The sequence below is a fragment of the Argiope bruennichi genome, chromosome 9 (genome assembly GCF_947563725.1).
Source record: "Argiope bruennichi chromosome 9, qqArgBrue1.1, whole genome shotgun sequence".
NCBI classification, from domain to species: Eukaryota; Metazoa; Arthropoda; class Arachnida; order Araneae; family Araneidae; genus Argiope; species Argiope bruennichi.
Genome location: NC_079159.1, coordinates 2,862,934 through 2,890,403, shown reverse-complemented (window position 1 = coordinate 2,890,403; position 27,470 = coordinate 2,862,934).

The window sequence follows — 27,470 nt, the reverse complement described above, 5'->3', positions numbered from 1 at the left end:
GAATATCTCTGTGATGATCGGTACTAATTTAAGCGGAGCCTTTTTCTTATCGCGAGCCTTCCCTATTCGTTGACACGGGTCACAGCATCTTACGTAATTTTCCACTTCTTTTGTGCAGTTTGGCCAAAAATAATGTTTAAGCAACTTATCCTTAGTTTTAGTGACACCTAGATGCGCGGAAGTAGATTCATGACACAACGCCAGAATTCTCTCTCAAAATTCCCTCGGAATGACTAACTGAGAACTTTCTTTCCCGTGATGATCCCCCGTTTTCCGAAAAAATATGTTATCTCTTTCAACAAAAGAACCTTCTGCCTTTATAGCATTTTCGAAACAGGGCCTCAGGTTTCTCATTCCCTCTGAGACACTACAAATGAGTCTGCAATGACCTTCAAAATGTTAGAAGCGTCTTCTTCACGGGGGGTAAACTGATGTCAGTTAACGCGTCCTTAATCATTATCACTGGATTCTCGTTGGTGACAATAGCTTTCGGGGAGGGGGATTGTTTGGCGTTCTGGCTGCGGGTAACCACCGTATTCAAAGTCGTGGTTTGTTTTTGTTCCGATATGAGATTCGCGGTTCCGTTTCCTAACAAATAAACTCCCTTATCTAGACTGGAGTCTATGATGGCTGCTTTTGTTATAATGCGTCCAAAATCAGGGCTTTGAAGCTCTACTTTTGCGAGAGGAAGGCAAGTGAAATTTATATCTAACGGCTGTTTTACCCAGACGGTCTCCCCTGTATAATCTTCGGCGCAGACATAATTATTACTCAATAAATCAATCGTCGCACCCGAATCTCTCAGAATTGACATCTCTACATTATTCACAAGAGCCTTGCTCATATAAGGAGCAAATAAGACTTCCGCATCTTTAGTCGTCCCTACACAATTTACGAACTCAGTAGGTTCATTTTTTCTTAATTGTGGGCAATTCGGTCTTAAATGTTCAGTGGAGTGACAAACATAACACGCTGGTGCTGTCCGTCTTTCAAAATTTTCCTTCCTCCAATTTTTCTTTGCAGTGGATTTTTTTCCAATACTGGGAGTTGGATTTTTCACCGGGTTTATTTTTAATTTCTTTCATCGGCGAAGTAGGTCCAGCCTTTCCAAATGATTTCCGCTCGGAAATTTTAAAATTATTCGGTTCTCGGTTATGCCTGACCGATTCGTATTGGTCTATTTTTCCTGCTAATTTTAATGGATCCACCAATGTTTCCCATTCGTCCAGAAAATGATCTTTCACCTCACTTGGTACGCGACGTTTAATCTGATCCGCGATCATAAGACTCTTCAAGCTTTCAAAATCTGTAACTTCTCCAGACCCTCCAACCCTCCTTCTAAATAGTTTCGGAGTTCGAAAACTAATTCTTTCCATAATGCGCCGGTTTTTTTCTGATGCTGTGTAAATTTTAATCGAAAAGTTTCCGGTTTCATTTTAAACCTATCTAACAAAACTTCCTTTACGTTGCCATAATCCTGCATTTTTTCTTCTGGCTCTCTAATGATAATTTGTGCTAGATCCAATGGTAAAAGTGAAATAAGTTGGGACACCCTTTCTGTTTCCTCCAGTTCTGCCATGCGAGCTTGGCGCTCAAATAAGGCCAGATATAAAGAAATATCTGTGACTTGTGCATCAAATTTTTGCATAAGATTTTTTAGACCGGGTCAGTGTTTATTATTTTCGCTTCGATTTGAATTTACACTAATTGTTTCTGCGGCACTAGTTATTCTTAATTTCTCTAATTCCAACGCCCTTTCTTCAGCTTCAGCTTTTCTGGCCCCATCTTCCGCAATGTCGTGTTCCTGAACTAGAACTTCCAACTAATTTTTAACAAATTCCTCGTCAAAATCTGGGGAATTTTTAATCTTTCAGCATATGCTTACTACTCTATCAGCAGGAGTAATTTCGATCCCAAATTCCTGAGCTAACGTGGTTAAATCTACCTTCCTAAATTTCGCTAAAAAAACCATTTCCTTGGGTTTTTTTTTTTTTTTTTTTTTTGAAAAAAAGGAATTTAACTATTGTTTATGAAACTAGATATGCACTCACAATTTCAAACAAAAAAAAATTACATTAACTGCATACTTAAATTTACTTTCTATTCAATTAGATAAAAAAATACACAGCACAATTCAAAACTACAAATCAGTGTCAATTTTTCTAATTTGCATGATAATATTCTACTATTAATTTCAATTCAGATAAATACAGTGCAAATTCGAGAATAAAGTTTTACTTAACTTTATAATACTATCACTGACAAAATTACTCTTAGCCTCGTGAACTTTTGAACTTAGTACTTAAATACACAGTACAATCTACCAATTTCACAAAGCACAGCAACGAGAAAACAAATTCAAAATTAATCTAAAAATTTAAATTTAGCTGTTAAATTTAATACCAATGAACTGCAAAACAAAAGTAATAAAATGAATCTATATATATATATATATATATATATATATATATATATATATATATATATATATATATATATATATATATATATATATATATATATATATATATATATATATATATATATATATATATATATATATATATATATATTAGAAATAAATTCTCACTATATTTTCCACAGTAACAGTTTCTCTAACAGTAGAAAATAAACAAGCTTACCGTTTGGTCGACTGCTCGTTGTTTTACTGGTCTCTGGAGTGGATTCTTTAGAAGAGCGGTAGGGTCTGGTCTTCCACGAAGTCCACTGACGAAGGCATTTTATGGATTTTTTGGACTAGAAACGTCGGTCCAACTTAGACGTTGTAGCAAATTTTCTCAGGCTAGAAATAAATCTTCTGAGCCCATACGCAAGTTCAGATATCTAATGATAGATTTCTGCTCAAAGTTCTTAACTTTCCAACTTAGACGTTGTAGCAAATTTTCTCAGGTTAAAAATAAATCTCCTGAGCCCAAAACGCAAGTCCAGTTATCTAATGATAGATTTCTGCTCAAAGTTCTTAACTTTCCAACTTAGACGTTGTAGCAAATTTTCTCAGGTTAAAAATAAATCTCCTGAGCCCAAAACGCAAGTCCAGTTATCTAATGATAGATTTCTGCTCAAAGTTCTTAACTTTCCAACTTAGACGTTGTAGCAAATTTTCTCAGGTTAAAAATAAATCTCCTGAGCCCAAAACGCAAGTTCAGATATCTAATGATAGATTTCTGCTCAAAGTTCTTAACTTTCCAACTTAGACGTTGTAGCAAATTTTCTCAGGTTAAAAATAAATCTCCTGAGCCCAAAACGCAAGTCCAGTTATCTAATGATAGATTTCTGCTCAAAGTTCTTAACTTTCCAACTTAGACGTTGTAGCAAATTTTCTCAGGTTAAAAATAAATCTCCTGAGCCCAAAACGCAAGTTCAGATATCTAATGATAGATTTCTGCTCAAAGTTCTTAACTTTCCAACTTAGACGTTGTAGCAAATTTTCTCAGGTTAAAAATAAATCTCCTGAGCCCAAAACGCAAGTCCAGTTATCTAATGATAGATTTCTGCTCAAAGTTCTTAACTTTCCAACTTAGACGTTGTAGCAAATTTTCTCAGGTTAAAAATAAATCTCCTGAGCCCAAAACGCAAGTTCAGATATCTAATGATAGATTTCTGCTCAAAGTTCTTAACTTTCCAACTTAGACGTTGTAGCAAATTTTCTCAGGTTAAAAATAAATCTCCTGAGCCCAAAACGCAAGTCCAGTTATCTAATGATAGATTTCTGCTCAAAGTTCTTAACTTTCCAACTTAGACGTTGTAGCAAATTTTCTCAGGTTAAAAATAAATCTCCTGAGCCCAAAACGCAAGTCCAGTTATCTAATGATAGATTTCTGCTCAAAGTTCTTAACTTTCCAACTTAGACGTTGTAGCAAATTTTCTCAGGTTAAAAATAAATCTCCTGAGCCCAAAACGCAAGTTCAGATATCTAATGATAGATTTCTGCTCAAAGTTCTTAACTTTCCAACTTAGACGTTGTAGCAAATTTTCTCAGGTTAAAAATAAATCTCCTGAGCCCAAAACGCAAGTCCAGTTATCTAATGATAGATTTCTGCTCAAAGTTCTTAACTTTCCAACTTAGACGTTGTAGCAAATTTTCTCAGGTTAAAAATAAATCTCCTGAGCCCAAAACGCAAGTCCAGTTATCTAATGATAGATTTCTGCTCAAAGTTCTTAACTTTCCAACTTAGACGTTGTAGCAAATTTTCTCAGGTTAAAAATAAATCTCCTGAGCCCAAAACGCAAGTCCAGTTATCTAATGATAGATTACTGTTAAAGTTCATCCCACTGCTGCCATCAATTTTATATAAGGCTGTAATGTCTTGATCTAGACTGATCAAATAGCGAAGCAGAATTTCCAGACAATTCTTTATTTTACAGCCCTACATATATATACAAAAGAACAACTTATTCTAATCGTGGTTAAATAAATAGTTATTTGCACCTGTAGTAGGAGAGATAATAGTCGAAGTCGAAGGTTTATCTTGAAACTCAGTTGATTCTCGACTCCGAACTCGTGGGCGTAGTCCAACAGTCTTCCTGCAATTCGTTTCTTCTCCCTAAAAAAAGTCTCCGCACGTTATTTCAGCGAAAATCTCCGCCTCTTAATTTACATTGGTCATATGAGCTCTCTTTTGGCCAATCAGGGTTTAGCAATATGCTCCCTCAGCGGCACCGGTAGGTCGTGGGAAGGTCCTTTTAGTGAAGCACCTTTCATAACTGACTATTCCGGAACACGGAGTAATCATAATCCCTTCACAATGAGAAACATTTAGCATCCAGATGTTTGGACACCCCTTTCTCTTTGAAGGTACTATCAATATCTCTTGGACGAGGAATTCCCACATGTGGCCTTTCACTGTAGTCGCTAATGAACAGATGGGAGACCACCCAGGTGAAAAGATCCACCGTCTGGCTATCTCGAGGAGTTTAGTCATGAACAGCGACGACGCTGCTGGCTGTAAATATCTTATCAGTACTGGGAAACGGGGATTGTAACAATATCATTGGTTCAAGTCATTATGATAGCATGCGTACAAAAGCACTGACCAACAGACAGTCAACTGTTAGACGGATTTGTTTCAAAATTGGTAAGTATCTATACTGTAGATACTAGATCTATATACTAAAATTTATCTACCTAGCTATTTGCCTTTTGTATTTACTGAATTCACTTGTATTCAAACAGCCAAGCAGATAGACTTCCTGTCATTGGAATTCGTGTTCAAAATATGGCAGAAATCTGCGAATTCGATCCTATTTCCATTCATCAAATTCCACCCGTCTAGCTCCAAAAGTTTTTGAATTATCGACAATGCCAAACATGCATAATATCGATAACAGACATAATGCCAAAGATGCGCTTCTCGAACTCGTGGAGGTCTGGAGAGTGCAGATTCATCAAACTCTCGAGTTCGAATTTTTTGACGATTACAATATTTTCTCTATACTTTGTGTAATAGAAAATTAAAAAAAAAAATGAATCGAAGACGCTTTTCTATGAATTTTAAATGAAGTCAATATTCACAATCAAGAGGCTAAAATTCTTAAATATGCTTTTAAGGTGAAAAGTTATTATCTCGCTTATAAGAATGACATTATCTCTCTGTTACATTATCTTGTCTGTACGGTGCTATCCTTTGTAGTTGGCATAAAAACTGCTTAAATATATCTTAAAGAAAATCCGTAAGTACTCATTTTTCATATAAAAAGAGTTTACATAACTGAAAAAGCACTGTCATATTTGGGAAATTCGATATCTACATTTTGATTAAAAGCAGCCTTTCAGATTTTTTGAGTCCAACAACAACAACAAAAAAAAAACGTTTTTGGATTAAAAATGTCGAATACGATCGAATGGTCGAAAACCGCACTCAGCTAGATATCGGTCACTTGATAAATGACCTGCGTATCAAAAGTGACAATAATGTATCAAATTCTAAACTGACCCCCATTTGTAGGAAGAGATACTTATTCAAAACACGTGCTGGCACGTCATAGAAAGAAGGACGGTAAAGAAACAACAGCAACAGCTTTAAACGCGTGTACTAAAAATGTATGGGACATGTACCGAATTTTGTTTATAAACTATAAATTATACTTAGCTTGAAAATTAAAAAAGTTGTCGAAATTAGGGACGAAATTATTAATGACCACCATCATTAAATATATATATATATATATATATATATATATATATATATATATATATATATGAATTTTAGGATGGTGTAAAGATTTTCTTCTGATAATGAATGTGGTATATAAAAAATATAAACGAGTCCATTGTTGTTTCATTGGAAATAATCCACGGCATGGATTTGACCAGAAAAAATACTCTTGCACATTTATTATTTGTAACGTCATGCAAAGGAAATAATATGAAGACTTTTAATTCGTCATTTTTGATTCAAAATGTGATTCGGGGAAAATTTATGGAGAGATTTTTTACCGCAATCATTGGACTGATAAAATGAGAAATGGGAGGATAGAAAAAGAAAATAGTAAAAGCAGTTTCGAATTTATTTCTGATGCATGAGTGTACTCACTTGAAATCCAAAGCATTTCTGACAACTCTGATCCAAATTTTTTTAAATTCAATACTTAGGAATAAAAGTAAAATTATTATTTTTTATAGACCTTCCGTTTTCCACTATTTAAAAGATTAAAAAAAATTAAATAGCATCATTTGGGTTCTAAACTGATAAAAAAAAGTGATTGAAATACCTTTTCATAAATAAATATTTTAAATCAATTCAGTATCATTTAATTCATTTTGCATTTTTTTATTATGAATACATAATTATTTTTCACTTTTCAAATGATACATTTTTTATCCAAGTCTAAGTGCGTTTCTGTATTCAAACCAAATGATTATTTTTCGTCTTCCACATTTTATGTACTTTGAAACAGGAGCGAAAATCGTTTTAATGAAAGGTGTTTCCACTACCGCGTAAATGCAGGAATGCCGCTAATGCAGATTCAGAGCATTCATTAATGTTATGTTTGCAGAGAAACCGATCATTAGCGATGCAGACTCCTGCCAAATGAGGAAATTTTACACCCATTATTTCGTCAATTGAAAATGTTGCACCAAATATTGCCATAACATGCAAGGACGAAACCTTGATTGCTGTTCCATAGATATAATGGATGTTTGGACGGAGGAAAGTGAGTTGCTTATTCTTCCACTTAGAAAATGTGCATTTAAATATTCGAAAACGCCCATTTGTTCTGGAATGTAGAGACAATTTATTTTCTAACTTGAAACGGATGTGCCTCTTAGGTAAGCTATAGTGGAAAATATGCAGGGTGGCGTCAAATAAATATGGACACAAAATGGGAAAGATTTAGCATATATGAAAACGATTGCAATAAAATTATTTTCACAAAGCAGATTTTTTTTTTTTGATAAAGGGGGGGGGGATGCAGCTTAAATTTTTTACAATAGAAAACACGTATGCAAATGAAAGAATTCAACGAAAAACTACATTTATTTTCATGCAGACAAATATTTACAAGTATATTAGCATCATTAGTTTTAATTTAGTTTAGTTACATGAATGCCCGCTTTACAGCAACACTAGGACTATTTTGGAACGGACCTCGACCGATGGGTACGATACCTGAGCTGTCTCTCTCTCACCAACTTTCACACTATACCAGCGGAAGGCCATTTGGCTCCGAGGCATTTAACGTGCACCATACCCGTTCACACAGCTGTTCTTTGGTGGAACGGGGCCTAGAACATGGAACCCTCCTCTCCCGAGGCCTTGCCATCATGCCATGCGACCCAGTCATCATTAGAGTACTTGCGTTTGCATCTTATATGACTATATAAAAGCGGGCAACAGCACCGCTCAACGATTTTTAGATCATACATTTCGTAGTGAAATGCCTTAAAGAGGTTGGCCTGTCTCCGTACACTCGAAATGTGAAGCCAGAGCTCAAAATCAACAGATGTTCAACGGAGCCAAAAATCAACGGAATTCGTTAGACGAGAAGGTCAGATTTATATAGCAATGAAAAAGTATTCATTCTTCAGCAAAAAATGTTCAGCAATATCTTTACTTAGGTTGCGATCTTGTGCGAATAAAGATCTTGCATCAGCGTAAGTAGCAGGAGCAGTTATATGTGAGCTATTCATCGTACACACTGAACTCAGATTTGTATATTTCCTGCATTTCTGGCCTTTTCGCATGTACGAGTTATACAGAAGATGTTATAATCTTCAAAGAATTCGAGATTTCGACACATCTCCAGGTTTCAGACCTCCTTGAGTTCGAAAAACACATTTCTGGCATTATGGCTGTCTGTCTGTGAACAAGAGCCAGACGGATGACATTTGCATTTGAAACTTGGAGATTGCTTTTGGTTTATGCAAGACAAGGATTCTGTATACTTTGTTCGTATTGTGAAAAAAACTCTGTCTTCCTCACATTGTCAAAAATAAATGGCTCTTTCCTCCATAATCAACGGCCTGAAAAACACATCGAATATTTATAAAATGTATTGGAACGAAAAATGTCTCGAACACGACATAGCCTCAAAAGATATGCTGAAAGAAAATGACTATCAATGCCAAAACTATGCCCAAACAATTGACAGACGCAGAGACGTAGATAGTACTTGGACGGAAGGAAATATCCAAGTAGCTGCTAAAGTTTCATTTACAGTCCGTGATAACTCATTTCTGTTCACTTTTTTATGTGTACGCGAACTTTTCCAGTTGCCATTTGTTTTTTTAAAGTTTAATTCATTTTGTCTTAAAAAACGTTTGTTAATTTTCCGAAATTATTATGAAAAGTCAATAACTTGTTTAAGGAATAAAAAAAAAAGCGAATGAAATTGGTATCATCCTTCTAATATAATTTGGGTGAGGCAAGTTCTGTACCAGTGAAGAATGTGCGTTCTCAGTATGGGTTTTGTACAATAGCTGCGACACAAATGCGCCTCTAAATAAAACGCACTTGAATATTTGCTAAAAGTGGATTACGAGTTAAGTGCACATATTCATTTACTTCTCACCAGATATAAAACTCTAATTTAAATGTACCTGTCATTAGTCAATCCTATTTGAGTATATATATTTCTCAATTTGAATATTTCTTTTTTTTTAACAGAAATTTTTCACCGGAAAAGAAAACATTTCTCACTAAGCTGTGATGAGTCAGCTTTTATTTTCAATAATTTATCATTAATAGAGAAGAATTGTTTCTATTATTTTCAGATAAATTCCAATTTTAATAAATATTTTGCATATCCATCATGCGCTGGTTTGGAAAATAAATCAATCTAGTTTCCATCTGTTCACTCTCCTACTCTTGCCAAAAACATGTTAAGCGCCATTTGTGAAACATTTTTCGACTGCCTATAGCATGTTTTGAGATTTTTTCAATTTCGCTGGTAGAAACTCATAATCTGAACAAATGCGATAACAGAATAGTAGAATACATAAATAGCTTTTAGAAAACGGGTAGCATTGACGGAAATTTAGAAAGTAGAGAGCTGAAAACTAGTGAGCATACCGTTAACCTTTCAAGAAAAGACTTCATATCAAGTAACTAATATTTTAAGCCACTACATGCATATAAACGCATCCACAAATAGAGCAGCATATTTTATAAGTATTAGTTTCTTTTAACATTTTTTTTCAAGTACCTGATAATAAATCTGTTGCTCTCATAGCGTTTTAATTCCTCCTGATTCACTGTCACCTCTTACATGTTTTTAAGTAAGATGTATAGCTCTTCGGACAATTTAATGGTTAAAAAGCGTAGTGTAGATGGTTTTCTTTTAAAAAAAGTAATTGCTATTATAGTGCTGTAAAGTTTAGAAAAATTAGGAGAATTAAGCTTTCAAGAGTTTCATTTCGATTTCTAAAGACTAAAATCCTAATTTAAAACATCTGAGAAGTACGCTAAATAAACACATAATGCTGCCACATACTAGCTCAGATTGCAGCAGTGATCATTGGCATCTTGTGTCATTAGATAGCTTATTGAGTAGTTTCCAGCGAACTGATCTAACACGCGCCGAAAATGAAACCTGAATGAAGATTCCGTGACTAAAAGATTTTGCTCTATTTTCATATGGTATGTTCCTCTAAGTCGTCATTTATGTCGCTATGTTATTATTTACAAATATACTTAAAAGACAGTCTACTTTTTTTCATTTTCCCCTTTAAACCCTTTAGAGGGGACAATAGACTCTAATAGGCATTTTTACGAATTATTCACTTACGGTTATGAATTTTTTTTTATACATATGTATTTAAATATAAATACGTCATATTTCTTTAAAAAAAACTTTTTTTAAATGAAAAATATTATTTTTTTAAAAAAAGTACAAGATATACATACAATTATAAAACATTTCAAAATATTTCAGGCGGTTTAATTTTTAATTTTTTAAAATTATTTTTTCCCCTTATTACACAATATAGATTTATTTGGAACGAAACTGTGTATGATTTTGCAATTCAAATTAAATGCTGATTTTTGATTTTCTGAGCTAAAATTGATTTTTAACTTTCTTATAAAACTCGAAATATAAAATGCCTACCTTATTTTCTTTTATTATTCAATCGAAAGCTTTATTCTCGAATCCCTTTAATTTCTTCAAAAATGAAGACACCTGGAACATTTCAAAGATATTAAAATCTAATTTAAATGTCATTTTGAGAAAAGTCATTAAAATGCACTTTTTTTCCTCCAAGACTTTCAAATATTTATTTTAAGGAACAATATATTTTATAATAATATTTTAGTTGAATATCCGCATATATTTTAGTGGTGAAACAATGAAAAAAATTTTTTCATGTTTTCGCCCATTTTTGATTATTTCCAAATCCACTTTCCCCTTAAATAGATTAAAAATTTATTGTAGTAAAATTTATCACAATAGTTTCAAATTTACGAAAGTCGCCTAGCGAGGTGCTACTTAATAATAAACTCTATATGGTTTTTATGCCATGCCTTAATTGCTTTGTATGCAATATAATATTTTTGTATTATACTTAAACACTTTATACTATATAGTATTTTATAAGATATAGTATTATATACTCTGTATAATATTCTATATATAACATTCAAAGAAATATTATTGTCTACTTATATAATATTTTTTTCAGGGGTTCCCGTCAGGCATTTTAAAAGCGTCGAAATTGGTCTGGTACGGGTACATAAAGAAATATTTATATCAAGCTTTCTCTTTTTACAGCAAATTTGTGTGAGACTTTCAGTATAATATGCATGGAAAATCTCCTAGTTCTCGGCATCTTGAAGTCTGGAAATGGATGCATCTACTGATACTGGAAATAAAAAATAAAAAAAAAAAATTCAATTCTTCTTTGTTGTTTTTCTTATCAATTTTGTTAAAGAATTATGCTGTTAAAAATAATTAGCTTGCAAACTGGCGCTGCATTTGGAATTGTAATCTGTAAGTTTTTTTAGATTTTTTTGGGCCAGACTTCCTAGTGAAAAGACTTCCCTAAGTAACCTTTCTGTGCCTACATTTTCTTCCGGAGGACGCGAAAACCCGAAGCAAACCGTTCGCATGCAAATGCTATCATTTCCCCGGCCCGATGGATTGCTCACAGGAGACAAGAAATTTCCCCACCAAATCCATATATTGTGCACACAATACCCCACTGTGCATCCTTTGGTTCCGGAAACTGTTATTCCGCTCCGCGAATTCAAGGTGTTTGGCAGGCCCCCTCACATACGTCATGCAGAATTCCCTAATAATGCATTATTTGCAAGGAAGATGGACCCGGCTGCTCCTGTCTCCTGGGGAGAAAAAGTGTGAGGCAAAATGGTCTCAGCCTCGAAAGGGCGATACATATTAAATATTTTTCCTTATACGGATTGGACTTGATTTTAAACCTTTTATACTGATATATTATACTGATATCAAGAATGATTTTGCAAAATATGTGTAAACATAATATCACTCAAAATCAGAAGGAAAAAAAATGCTGTAGCTTCTATTGATGTTTTGCAACAGACATCATTTGCAAATAAATTACATTTAATAAATGAAAAAAAAAATGGGCTTAGTATTTTATAAAACAGTGCAAGTTTTTAATTTCATTGAAAACATATCTAATGAAATGGTAGTTGAGATCAAAGCTAACAAAAAATAGAGGAAATTAGCGTGTTTGGGAAGTAAAATTGTCCAAAAGTGCGATCTCGGGATCCTGGAACAAATGTCTTATGCCATTGTTTTAATGTCTTATACTTTTCTTTATAAGAAACTTATGTATTTGGGGACTCCCTAGAAGACTTCTTACAATATTTTGCATAGAATTTTTTTTGGAGCACATTGAAATATACTGTGCGATACCCCAACCTAGTCAGATTCCATGCGGGAATAACCTCTGCCCTCCCCCAAAAGAAATTCTGTGCAAATTATTGTAAGAAGTCTTCTTGGCCATCCCCAAATACATGAGTTTCTTGTAACGAACAATATAAGACCTATATTATAACAATGGCATAAGACATTCGTTCCAGGATCCCGAGATAGTATTTTTGGACAATTTTACTTCCCAAAGACGCTAATTTCATCTATTTTTTGTTAGCTTTGACCCTGACTTCCATCCCATCATATATATTTTCTTTATCTTAGTTTTTAGTTTTGTTTTGTCGTTTTGGGTCCTACCATTTTATTTTAATTCAAAACTTGTATATTAAGAAAAATCTGAGTCCATAAACATCTCACCTCTATTTTCATGAAATAAAGACCTCCTGACGATTAAGCAAAAGTACGAAGGATTTCCATTGATTTGAGAATTGACAGAACTACCGGCAATATATTCCTTTCTTTCAAAATTAGAATCCAAATTGAATGACTTGGACAATATACAGAGGAATACAAGATTTCAGTATTATACCCATTAACAGTGTTATGCTCGTCAATTTTTTTGTAAGAAAAAAGGAATTTGTAGTGTATTTATGTCCTAAATAACCGAACACTCAATCGAAACATACGGTCAGGTTTTCTTTACCTTCGCTCAAATATCTAATATTCTAACTAAATGGGTAACTTCTTAGCTCTTCGCTATTTCTCTGTCACATATTGTTCAGTACTTTTACTCTGTTTTATTGGCTTTTGTATATTAAAAGAAAGTTTTGAGCAGAGGAGACTATTTTTTAAATAAGTGCGGAATGGAATAAAATTCGTAAACTTATTAGTTTGTTAGGCAAGAGAAATAAATTAGCTTTTTTAGAGGCTTTAAACTTGGTCTTAAAAGTGTTTTCATTTTTTTATTATCTTTGATTAGTTTTAATTTAAAATAATTGATTAGAAAAAGGAAATATTAAAACTTAATGATAGCGTTAATAATATAAATTTTGTTAAATTTATCAATCAGATTATGGTTTTTTTTTTAAAGAAGGGAGGAAAATCAAATAACCAGTATATTAAAAGAAAGGCAAACTAAAAGTCTGGTTGACAATTAAAGAAAATGGCATCATTATTTATTTCGATTAATATGGATAAAAAATATTTTTTTCAGAAAAAAATAAAAAAAGAAGCAGTGGTTTATTTTGATAACTTATCAGAGTTTCAGATCGCTGAAAATTTGAATTGCGCGTAAATAAAATATTTAGAAATGAATCATTTTAATAGTATAACGAAATTCATTCAAATATCATCGATGTAAAACATGATTATTTTTAATACTCTTTAATGCTTATAATATTTTCTTCCAACTGTACAGAAAAAGGAATCAAAATCGTTCTTAAAAATAGAAGATATATTTCATAAGAATAGATAAAAGAACTTGCAAAAGCATTCCTTTTCCGGCTCTTTTATTTTTGCAGAAGGAAAGAAAAATTAACTCATCCAGATTTGTTTATCCAACCACGATAAACATATTGTCTTAGTTTTTCTTTCTTTTTTCTCATTTTCTCTTTCCTTGTATGCCATTTCTTAAAACTTAATGATGAAAAATAGCAGTAACATGGCCTTCTTTTTTGGAATCAACAGTAACAAATTGAGCGCAAGACGATAATGATGCTATAAAACGAAGGAACCCAACAACTAAACTCGCGTGATACGTGTTTAAAGAAGATTCCAAAATAATAAACATCGGCCGCCTTTTATCGCAGGAGGCTGATTTTCATCCCCCCCCCTCACTTTTAAAAGGCTAAAAGACAAAAGCTTAATCAATAAAGTTGAAAGGAATGAAGTATTTGTTTCCAGTAGCGGCGGTAATTATCTATAATTTAAAGGCGAGCGCTCCACATTGGAAGTGGGTCTTTAATATCTCTAAATGTGTCCATTACTCAACGCCATCTGGTGTCCAAACCCTTAACAATTCATTACAAAGGGTGTAATTATATCGGCTTCAATTAGTTTCTGTGCCAGGGATCTGGCAACGCGATGGAAGGTTGAAGGCGGGGTTCGGCTCTGGCTGTGTTGTGACGTAGATGTCAGGGACTTTCAACTTTAAAGAGCAGACAGTGTCAAAATTGTGGACATTTTGGGGCAGAACAGGGCATTTTTATTTCCCCCAAGGCTTCTTTTGCTAAGAAAGAGCTGTTAGAGTAAGTTATGGTCTTCCAAAACCTTCTTTACCTTGAGCATTTTTTTTCTGTAATCTGGGCAAATCAGATTGAATTATTAAATAATACATAACAATAATGGAGCAAGATTTAAATGAATAAAACGAATAATTGGCAGTTTATTTAGAGCTTAATTTTAATTATAACGGAGACTGCTTTGAATGAAGAATAGATTTATTCAAACTAGATTTTGAAATTCCTAAAAGGGAAGAGGAGAAGCATAAGAAAAAGGAATACGGTTAAAAAAAATTGCACCATTTGTTTGAAGAGAAAATATCCAGAATAATATGCAGCAAAGCTTAACAAGAATTAAAAATTCTCTTGCAAACCTCAGTGTAAAAAGTTCAAAATTACAAAACTGATATTAGGGATTTTGCAAGCCTAAATTATAATTTTTTCACCTCTTCGTATTTGGCTTTAAGTTATCCTCATAACACTTTCTTCCACTCGTTTTGGGTCATTTGCATTCCCGTCATTTCACTGCTAAAACAGCCACAAAACTTCTTTGGAACATAAAATAAAAGATTTAAAAGGAAGTCATATGATAATTAAAATTTATATCTGCTTTTCTCCGCTTTGTTTTGGGATTTTATCCATTATTATTATCTTTTATTAAAAATCTGTTTATCTTGATTTTTTAACCAATGCGTCAAATCTTGGCACAATGTTTTATCCAACATTTGAGCCAAATGATTCATCATTTCCAGAAAGAAGTTTTTCTGTTGCACTGTGTAGCTAGCTATTCAATGAAACTTCATTGAATGTTTGAGAATTTGAAGGAGCCAGTTGACGGCGAAAGATGTTGCAGTTGTTGCATAAACAGGGATAGCACTGATTTGTTCCAACTTATTAACGAAAATAAATAAATAAATAAAAATAAGCGTAGGAAATTATTAAAAGTCTGATAAAAGGCGAGGAAAAAAAGGACTCATGCCATGTAACTGCATGCTTACATAAACGGATTGCTGGCTATGAATATTCAAATCTTCCTTTGCTTCGGATATAAAAGACCGACAACCATGAGAACATTTTCTTGTGTTTCTTGTATAAATGTGTAAGAGAAAGCTTGACGCTTGACATTGAAACTTCGTTGGTCCAAATTTCACTAGATGGTGCTGTAAGAGTCCAGCGTTGAAAGGTGTTTTTAGCATCGTGTAGTACAAAACATTCAGATTTTTTTATTTCTAATTTTGGAACTGATCGTCATTGATAACCATAAAGCTGTCAAAGCATGCACGACAAACGCATGTTTCTCTGAGCCTTTGACTTATAAAAAGCATTTAATGAAATTAAGTCTCTCTTAAGTCCCGTTCCTATGACCTGTGGTCATAAATCTGCCAACTTACTCATTGTTGGACGGATCACCCCCGTTTGTCGACAGCGATCGGGAGCTTCCCGAAAAATATCGATAAAATGAACAGACATCAAAGAATTCCAGAAAACCACAAGAGAGGGGAAAGAGGGCAAATTGTGCCAAACTCATGGCAGACACAGGTGGTCGGAACAGGGCTTTACGCCTCCTAATTCCGGGAATAATGCCAATTCACCCATTGCTATATGTAAACATTTCCTCTTTTCTTCTCTCCTCTCATCACTCGGCCCCATCCCTTCTTTGACGAAGTAACCGCCTTGCGCGAAATTGAAAATAAATAAATAAATGAACAGGGATTTTTGACCCCGAAAAGGAACAGTGCAACGTTTTATTATTTATATCATGATTCACAATTCTCGAAAACGATAACCAGTCAAAATTTAGCTTTTATAGAGCATCCAGAATTATTAGCATGATCTAAAATATGTTGTTTTGTAGATGCCTCGCACAGTCTACCGGAATAAAAAACGGATTATCTTGGATACATTTTGAGTATTAATTATTCTTTTCTTTTTCATGGTTTTTTAAAATAAAAGTTGTGTCCAGCCATTACTTCTAAAGTAGTCACCAATTCTATACTTTCATAAAGATCAAGTCAATACTCTATAATTTATCAAGAAATATCAACTCACGATTATTTTTTTCTTCTTAAGAGTACACTGTATACAGCGAAGAAAAGCTCAAAGTTGTAATTCCGCACAGTTATATAATAAGAAATTATTTTCAAAGCAACAATTTGAGATTGCATTTAAGAAATAATATAATTGTAATCCGAATAAATTGACTTTTCTTATAATTATCATTTTAATAATCATCATTTGAACATTAAGTGAGAAATTTTAGGAAAACAATTTTTTCATCTTAAATCTTTAAATTGTGCCTAGAACAGTTTTAACCCTAAAACCAATGGCAAGAAACAATAGACATGGCTCAACAATCTTAAAAATAATGTTAGAAAAACACTTAGCCAAAGTGAGGATCACGAACGACAATCGTTCGCCAGATCGTTATTCAAAAATCACGGAAGCGTCAAATGATTTTTCCCTCCAAGGAAGCCTACTTCGCGCGCTCATCACTCACCTCAAAGAATTCCCGGAAAACCCTTCTCCTGTTCGGAAGAATGATTACAAACAAATTCTTCACCGTCTTCCCTCAAGAGCCGGCAGAAAAGTCTATGAAAAACGCATCAAAACTTTAAATGGGATCGAGAATTCCTGACGAATAACTCTTTTGCTTTTTCGGAGAAATGCGGGGAGGGGGTAGAGTGTGCAGACGAAAAATGATTCTCAGGCGAACAAAAAGAACAAAAACACGTATCCGGGGTGTGTGGAATCCCGGAACTTATGCGAAAATAACACCCCGCGCGCGTGGAATAAGAACAAGAAGTTTTAACGACCAAAGTTTATTCATATCTCTGTGCAGTTTTCTACCTAGTTCAAAAAACATCTTCCAGGGGCGGCGGTGGCGGGAAAGAATGGGGCGGGGGGATGTAGAGAGAGAAAGCATTTGCGAATTTTCACCATCATTCAAAAAAAAAAGTCCTCTTTTTTTTTTTCGCTTAACCCTCCGTCATCAGTCAAAGAAGCGCAGGCGATCTGTCGAAGACGAGAACCAATAAAATGAGGTGAGGCGCCCTCTTCTTTTCTTCACCAGGGCGTTCTAAATATTTCCTATTCGTCAATGCCAGGTCCTTGGCTGTCGCATCAAGTTTTACCGCCCCGTGTGCAGCCCGGAAAAGATGGAAGATTCCACATTTGCCTTTTTCACTGCAACTTTATTCGAATGTATCTATCTGTATCGTCTGACATTTCGGAAAGGAAAATCTTTCGCTGGATTTTTTCTTTCTTTCTTTCTTCCGTTCTCTTCCTTTCTTTTTTGCTTTTCTTCTTTACTTCCTTTATTTCTACCACCTGCTCCCGCAATCGTTTGCTGTGAAGATTTTTATCATGTGAATGAATGTTGTATCATAAATCATTAATTGCTTTATTATTTTAACAATTAACCCTTAACTGAAGAGGTGAAAATTTAGGACTTAATTGGAGAGGTACTGTCTACGAGGCCGCATTTTCTTTAGGCTCAAATTAGTATGAAAACCAGTCAATATATTCTGCAAATATTTCATTTGATATGTAAATATGTTATAGAAATTAAAATATATTATCATTGAAAAAGTAATTGCTTATGAATATACATTTTCTTCCCAAATTACATACTACAACAAATAATATTCTTGAAAAAAATATTGCTTTTTACTTTTTAAATCATATTTATTTTTCCAGTATACAAAGGTATATAGAAGACAATATTTAACAATTCATTCAAAATTCATAAATTATATGAAAAATAAAAATATTGACAATGGGGTAAAATTGACTTTTTTTTTATCGACATGTGGACATCCGAAGCACGGTTTTCGAGGACATTTAAAATATACAGGTTAAGTACTAGTATAAAAATTAGCCTCTAAATTCTGTAGATATTTCTCTTCGTATATTAATATATTTTAGAAATTTTTGGAAATACATTATCAATACAAAAGTTATTTATATTTGAACATACATATCAGAATCAGTCGAATGCGAACTTTCATCGAAAGAATCCTTTGTATAATTATCCACATCATTAAAATAACTTTTTGCTTCATTTAAAAGTCTCTGGAGCTCTGCTTTATAAAGATGAGATCAGTAGGTTGGATGATATTTCGAAGACCAAGTTTTAGAGCCATCTACTTGTATAATACTTGAACACTAAAAGGGAGATGCGGTCTTACAGACATCGAGCAAAGAAATAGCCGAAATACTTTTAAAAAGAGCATGCAGTTAAGCCGGTTGAAAAATTGCACTTGTAGTGAAGGACACGAAACAAGTAACTACAGGGACAATCCATTCGATTGAGCTAAATATAGAATGGGGATGACTGAAAGTCCATCCTTGGCGGTCTGAGATACGGCACTCCCCGATTAAGGGTTAATATGCAATTAGTGTATTTCATATATATATATATATATATATATATATATAAGCATTATAATTTTTTGAAAGCAGAAGAGGGTTTCGAAGACAATGAAGAGACTTTGCATTTTTAAATTCGCTTTAATCCATCTTTCTGGCACATGTCAATCACAAGCAAGGGAAACACAGAGATGTTTTAAAAAAGAAGCAGCAATTTTATCCTTTCCCTCGGAATGTGGAAACTGCTGACTAAACCAATTTACAAAGCTTCTCTTGAATTAATTAAACAAAAAAGTGGAATGGGATCAGGAAATAAGAGAATATTTTAGAATGAAGTTAATATGGGCGAAATTAAGATAAAACATTAGAAATTAATTAATTTGAAACTAGAGTTTAAAATATCGTATATATATCATAATTAACGTTGCATTTGTGAATTTATGGATTTATTAGCGTGCGAGTTAATTAGATATGAGCATAAAAAAACTGAGTTTTATTTGTTGACACTATTTGTTTGTAATTGTAATTCATTTGTTGACTATAAAAATATGCTCATTTCCGTCACGGGAAAAAAATTTCTGAATAGTCAAGGCGTTAAATAATAAAACCTCGGGAACAAAATTCGTCCATTCGATTTTTTTCTCCTGTAGTCGGAAGAGCAAATGAATTGAAAGTCTAACAAATAATTAATCAAAACTTAACAAGAATTACTCAAGCTGATATTTAATTTGTAAACAGAATTTTTCTAGACAAAATAAAAATATTAAATATATTAATTTACTTATGCAAATTATATACAAAGAAAGCCAGCCAACTCATCTTAATAACAATTATTTAAAAAAAATTGTGTAAAAAAATTAATTTTAGAAATGTTTTAAGTTATTCATGCCAAACATGAACCTGCATAAACTTATATCGGATGTTTTAAGAGAGCATTTCATAAAGACATGAAAAGTCAACGGAATCCATAAAACGAGTGGTTTCTACTAAAAGCCATTACACAGTTAAGCGAAGCCATTGGAAATTTTCTAACTTTTTATTTCTTGTCTTTTCCCTTTTTTAAAACATTAAAATAACAATTGTGTATAAGAGAGAAAAAAAAATAAATAAATAAATGACTCCTTTTTCCAATTTTAATCATCTACGAATATGTAAAATAAATTAAGCGATGAAAATAGAGTCGCAAGTGTAACAGGATCGAAAAATATTTTTGATTAATAAGACACTTCATTGCTTTCATATTATTTTATAACATTTTCTAGATAATTGGAATCCTTTTCAGAAGTTTATCTTTTTGTGGACAAATGATAGATGGGTAGTTTTAATGAAGGCACTTCAATTTGCTTATAAAACCCAAAAATATTGGTTTGATGGCAGCGTTTTATCATTATTCGTCCGGCAAGAAACCTTTTATGCAAATTCTCTTCTTAAAGCAGAGATGAAATTTAAAAAAAATGTTTTTATTTTTTTCTCTTTATGATTTCCCAAAAGATTTATTATCATTTTACAAATGATCGATTCCACAATGTTTATTTGTTTCATTGCATTACTCAAGAACATAGAATTCTCTTTTCTTTTTTTATTCGAAGTCTGTAGAAATTATTTCGGATCAACAAGCAAAAATATCGCAAGAAATGATGTTTTTTTTAAATTGCTTTAAGACTATATTTAAACATTTCTTCATATGATAAAAAAATTGTAAATATCTTGAAAATTTAAATTTAGGTTACAAATGTTTTGCTTTTGCATTTTATTATTTTGCTTTTTTCATTTAGTGGAATTCGAAATCTTTTTCGTACGCATTCCTTTTTCTCAAGAAATAGAAGCGTCATGTGCAAGTACCCTTTGTTACTTCTAAGAGCATAGAAGAGAGGAAATGGTATGAATTTCGAATTCATTTGTTTTTTGATAAAAGCTATTCATTCTGTATAAAACAAAGAATGTGTTTATGTATGCGAATACAATCGCATTCTTTTTATATACAAATAGGAATCTTTTCCTTTTTTTACAGGCTTATGATATTTCCCGTTAAATGGCTGCAATACTACAAAGAATAAAATAACTTTTTTGACATTGTAAAACATGTTGAATAAGCCTCCTTTCAATATTTATTTCATTTGCTCATTTTTATAGATCCTTTTCTGACCTTTTCATTTAATATACACGAATTGTTTTCGGGCATGCTGGAAACTACATGTTTCATATCAATCATAATGGTTATCGATACCATTTTTAAAAAACTTTAGCAGTATCCATGGATTCACTTTAATTTATTCATAGAATGGCCTCCATTTCATCAAGAAATTCTATGATTTACATGACTTTGTCTAAAATGAAACAATTTATCTCTGTTTAAAAGTTATATATATATATATATAACTTTTAACAATTCAATATATTTATAAATAACTGAACTTAAACAGTTACCTTTAAACTCTTCACTTTTTCGTCTAGCCCGTCAATACAATGATAACCGAATCTTCGATGAAAAAAGTGGGTTTAAGCATATTCTTTGCATGATCGAAATTCTAAGACGCAGCATACCGTGTGATATCTTCGTAGTACAGCAAAGACAATGGTGTCAGCAGTTCCCTTCTCCCATTAGAAAACAAAATTTTACGCAAAACTGCCATTTTGCTGGGAACACAAAACACATTTCATTTATCTCAGATGTTACATTTTTCAATAATGGCACGCACATACCAACGAACAAATAGACTGACAGACAATCGAGTCTTTTATGACTTTGATTGAAAATATAATACACATTACCAATTATGATGATAAAAGCACATGTTCCATTTCATCCCCCTCGCTCTTTCCGCTTTTGCTCACACGCAAAGAGACGGACAAACAGGTTTCCCGAAAAAAAAAAAAAACTTATTTAAAATTGGACCGATGTCGGCAGTTTTAGCTTTATGACCAAAAACAAATCTCATCAGTTGCGTATAGATTATCTACTAAGTTAACTTAATATTTAAAAAAAAAAAAAAGAAACATATTTCTTTTGCTAAATGAGTAAGATCTAAGATATAAAAATTCATCGAACTTTCTAGATTGAAATCATTGTGGGTTATAGCATTTTTCTTTTGTACATTTTATATGCTATGAAGTAGGAAGAAAACTAGATATTCAATTCTTTAACTTCATTTTGTACCCTCCATAAATGCATTCAGGACGTTTTTCCTGTTTACTACCATTCGAATAACATCACTGCCACTAAGATGAAAGTATAACATTTTAGTACGGGACCCCTTAAAGGCGGGGCCCCATTGGGAGCAATGGGTCCAGTTGACTTAAGGCTGACCCCTGGAGGCACTACCCATAAGCACATCTGATCTTCCGTGCGATCCGGTCTCAATGACGAAATCATCGCATCTTTGGTAAATTATTAACAAAAAAAAAAAAAAAAAAAAATGAAAACGCATATTACGAAGTTTCTATTTACTAGTTGGGATAACTTTTAAAGAGAGTAGCATCAAAAATCTTTTATTGCGAAATTGATTCGTCCTAATCTGGTAGTGATGGATCTAATTTTGAAAATTTTTCGATCCTCCACAATTAGAGAGTTAGAAGGGAAATGAAAATGTGGGCTTTCATCATTCCCGATTCCTTCCTGCTGGGTGACTCATCTATTACCTTGTGTATCTAGTCACTCGGGAATGTCACCTTTCCTCTCACCTACTGCATGTCCCCCTCAAATTCAAATTGAATCCAAATCACCGGACAGATCGGGTTCATTTTCCAAAAGTTACATTCGGAGAACCATCGCAATAGATAGATTCTTTAAAAAAAAAAAAAAGAATGAAATGGAAGGCGAAAAAAGAAGACGGAAGTGTTTATTGAAAAGAAACAAATCTGCACGATTTTTGAAAGTGAGCCATTTTTTAGATACCAAACCTTTTATTGAAAATATTTCCCATCTTATTCATAGGCTTCAACGAGAAAATGTATAGCTAAAAATAACACAAAATAAAGGGAAAAAATATTTCTTATTCATAAACTGTGGTAAATAAATCCATAACAAAAAAAATGAAATCACTAAGTAAGGAAATATAATGCTCTCAGCTCATATCCATGTGATAAACATAAGCCGAATCAAGCTAATCCATTGAGCAGGCGAATGTGTTGCTAATAAAGTTAAAAACAATTCTTTATTGCATTTCTTTAAACTTTTGCATTTGCATTATTTCTTTTCCTGGTAATATAATTCTAATTCTTATATTAGAATATGAATTCATTTTTTTTCCATCAAACTGTGTAATGAATCAATATCTGTTTTCATGTTACATTACCATCATTCGTGTTCGTATACAATTTTTAAAGAAATTAATTATTAAAATTAAATAATAATAAAATTTTGAATAAAATTTCGTTTTAAATGACATTCATTATGTAAATTAAAATTAATTATTTAAGTTTATTTAATAAATCAAATTTAAACTTACTTGTATTAGGTTTTTTTTTTTTTTTAGATTTATGACACAATTTTTCTTAAATACTTTATTAAAGGATTTCCTAATTTTTATGATTAAATTAATTTATAACATTAAATTTAGACTAAATAGTGTTTTTTTTTAAGATTTAAAGTTCTTAATAAGTTATTTTTTTAAATTACTTATTAAGTGCCATTTTAATTTTTATTAATAAATATAGAGTGTTGTAGAAACCTTTCTTCGTGAAAGAACACTTTACACAAAATTTGTAAAGTTAAAATCTTCCATTTCATGTATTTAGTACTCCGTGATTGTTAAGTGAAAACTTAAAGAATATGTTCATATGACACACGGCTTTTGCATAACTTTATTTAACCTTATTAGCAACACATTCGCCTGCTCAATGGATTGGCTTGATTCGGCTTATGTTTATCACATGGATATGAACTGAGAGCATTATATTTCCTTACTTAGTGATTTCAATTTTTTTTTGTTATGCATTTATTTACCACAGTTTATAAATAAGAAATATATATATATATTCACTTAAATTAGAATATTTTTTTCATTTCTTAGAGTTTGTTGGTATTACTTTTCAATCATTCAAAAACATTTGAGGTATCAAATCAGACATTTTACAATATATATATATATATATATATATATATATATATATATATATATATATATATATATATATATATATATATATATATATATATATATATATATATATATATATATATATATATATATATATATATATATATATATATATATATATATATATATATATATATATATATATATATATATATATATATATATATATGTTTATTGAAAGATGAGATACCTGTAATTTTGTTTGCGATTATTAGAAAGAAAAATATAAAGTAATAAAATGTAACAAGCAAACAAAAAAATCATGAAATGAAAATGGCTGAAATTCTTGCGATCCATTTAGAGTCAGATAAATAGTTAAAGAAATTTTCGTCTTTCTGACATTTAATCGATATTTGAAGTACAGCTACTCAACGAATGAAGTTATTTTTCTCTTCGGCTGAGTATTTGATTCGTATCAAAACGCTCGGCTAAACAAATACGGCGTCTTGTAAGAGTTTCTAAGAACTTTATTGGATAACTGATTCCAGAGTAAGAAGTCCATTTTCTGCATGCAAAACAAACGATCCCACCCAGACAAATAAACTCCGGGGGCAGGAAAGAAAAAAGAAATCAGAAAGGCAAGGGATTTATGATACTCCGATTACGATGGGATAGAGCTGTATAAATTCATTTTCGTCTATTCCGGCAGAAACAAAAGACCCGGCCCCCCGTTATTATTATTCAAGCTGGCGAGGCCGCCTACTAACATCCGAATAACGACACCCTTTTGCGAGGAAGCGCTCCAAATCACTATGATCAGGCCCCGGCCCTAACGCATGATCGCTTGTTGTCACGAGCCGACCATATTTTGTGCCTGCCATTATCCCGCACCAAATTACGGGGCGCCCGCGCTCTCTGGATGGATGGCCTTTTTGTTGCGTCTCACCCCCCCCCCTTCCACCACTCTCTTTTAGGTGATCAATGCTCCCCCTCTACCCCCTTCGTAATGCGCCCCACACTAATGCCACCGGTCATTCGTCGTTTGTATTGGTATCAGAATGGCGAAGGGTTGCAGGCGGCTGGCGGGGAATCGCCGGTTTGCTCAGAACAGAGTCAAATGGCTGGCTTCTATCGAATAAAGGGAAATATACAATGACACATAAGAAAAACACCTATCTTTTATCATGACTTTTGGATAGAAATAGGTGGTGGTGGCATTAGATGATTGCTCTGCAACGAACTATCAGGCTGGATTAATTCTCAGAATTTTCGCATGACCAAACTTATATTAATACAAGAACAGGTATTGTTTGACAAAGGATTCTAAAACCCCCGCGCTTTAGCGCATGCTATAGAATGGATTTAATTCGTCAAAATAGGGGTAGGAGGAAAGATGAAAGGAGAGGATGTTTATATTTAACAATAAAGTAAACTCGGATTACTCGTGGACTAAATTAAAATAAACTAATACTGTCAGAAACGACGCGATACTCACATACGCTGGAAAAAACATTTGAACGAAAAAGAACCTAATAGGGCAGAAATCAAGGTCAAAGAAGGACGTAGAATTTCGAAAAAGCGCTCATCCTTCCGGGTCTCACCCCTTAGTGATATAGAATCATTGAAAAGTGGGCGTCTTAGGATACTGAATCGAACAATATTTTATTTTTGTTATGCCAGTAGGAAAACGGAATGAGAAATTTAGTTTATAAGATTCTTTATTTTAAAGTTGCATAACAGGGATTGGTATTGTGATTTTAAATTGCAATAAAATTAAGAGAAAGCCGTCAGAGATAACACCTCATTCATCGTTTTCCGCCACACATCCTGGTGGAATTCGGCTCATCAGTGCTCTTGCCCAGTATGTACAAAGGATATCAGGAATCAGAACCCAACCCACTTTCCTTCTGTCTCAAGATCGAAACTGCAAGTTATGAATTCCTCTGAACAAGTAGACGCTGGTGATTCCAATTTCTTCCATTTTAATTTCAAAACTCTGCATTATATATCATGAACAGAAACCTTCATCCTAAAGCACAATGTATCGCTAAAATTTTCACATCATTGCACGAAAAGAAATTGAAAATGCATTAAAAAAACGTTTCTTTGAATTTTTTAAAAAGCTTTATTCCTCGAATTCCAGTTTCGATATATTATTTTTTACAGTTGACTTGAAAATTATTTTTTACAGTTGACAGGAATTTTGTTATGTATTTCTCATTTTCTTTTTTTAAATTTCATTCGTGTGGCAGTTTTAAAACAATACGAATTGGCAACCGTTTGTTTCCGAAACACGCAACGAATCACTTTTTCTGTACCCAGCACATTTCACATCAGAATCGTAATCTGCTGACGATGACAACAGCTTTTGATTGCATTGCCCATAAATCTAAAATATAAATTCAGAAAAAATTATCAGAAAAAAACTTGAAACACATTCTGATTTATTTCCCGATACCTTAGTCCAGTTGGCCTTATCGATTGCCCGCCAAGTTGGCTTCTTCGTCCGGCAACCCTTACCGGATTTGCCGGACACACCCCAAAGAGGCGAGTATTTCTCCAACATCAGTGAGCTTTAGTTTATTGTTTTGAAGTGGCCTACGTCTCTTTTAAGGGGGTGGAAAAAACACAACAAAAACAGGGGCGGGGGAAGGTTGCAATTGGGGGATGTGGATCGCCAGTGGCCATTTCTCCCCTTCCCCCTGCGAATTCGGAAATGACCGGTATTGACCAGGGGCGAGAGCATTGGAGCAGTTTAGAGTGCAAGGGGTTATAGAAGAACAGATAAATCGATTGCCTCTCGGAATGTTTGCTTTTGAAATTGGAGCAATCTCTACGCCAACCACTTATCTTAGGTAAAAGGAAAGAGCGGTTTCGGCGAAGTTTTTTGCTGTCGCTTTCAGAGTGAGTTTCAAGCAATGACACCACCAGTTTTATCGAAACATGTACTATCGAAATGCGATCGATTGATGAAAATTTTAATCTTTTAAAACAACCGAATTGGAATATTGTATGTGCATCCTATAAAACATTTGCATATCATTTTAGAGTATGGATATAGATAAAAACTTTTTTAACTTTTCCTGTTCAAGATTATTTTCAGGATCGATTTTACTTTTGAATGTACGTTTGCTTTTGAACAAAAGCATTATTATTATTATTTATTCCTTCTGTTATAGCATATGAGAAAACAATAAAGAAGAAGTGAACTATTAATGGAATCATTTCAGATAACGCTGCGGTCAAGTGAGAAAAGAAATGCGTTTCATTCGCTGCTTTCCATCGTTGATTTCTAGCAATGCCTTGTAAAAATATTTCTAATAATGTTATTGGGCTATGCCCATCAAGAACGAACATTATTAACAGCAAATACAAGACTGAATTTTCTCTGCTCTTTTCACCTGATTACATGAGCACGAATCGCTTTCTTAAATAAGAGATAAACAAACAAAAAAAAAATTAAAAAAATCCCCATTTGAAATTTTTAATATGATCAAAACGACTTATATTCTTAACAATTTTTTTTAAGGAA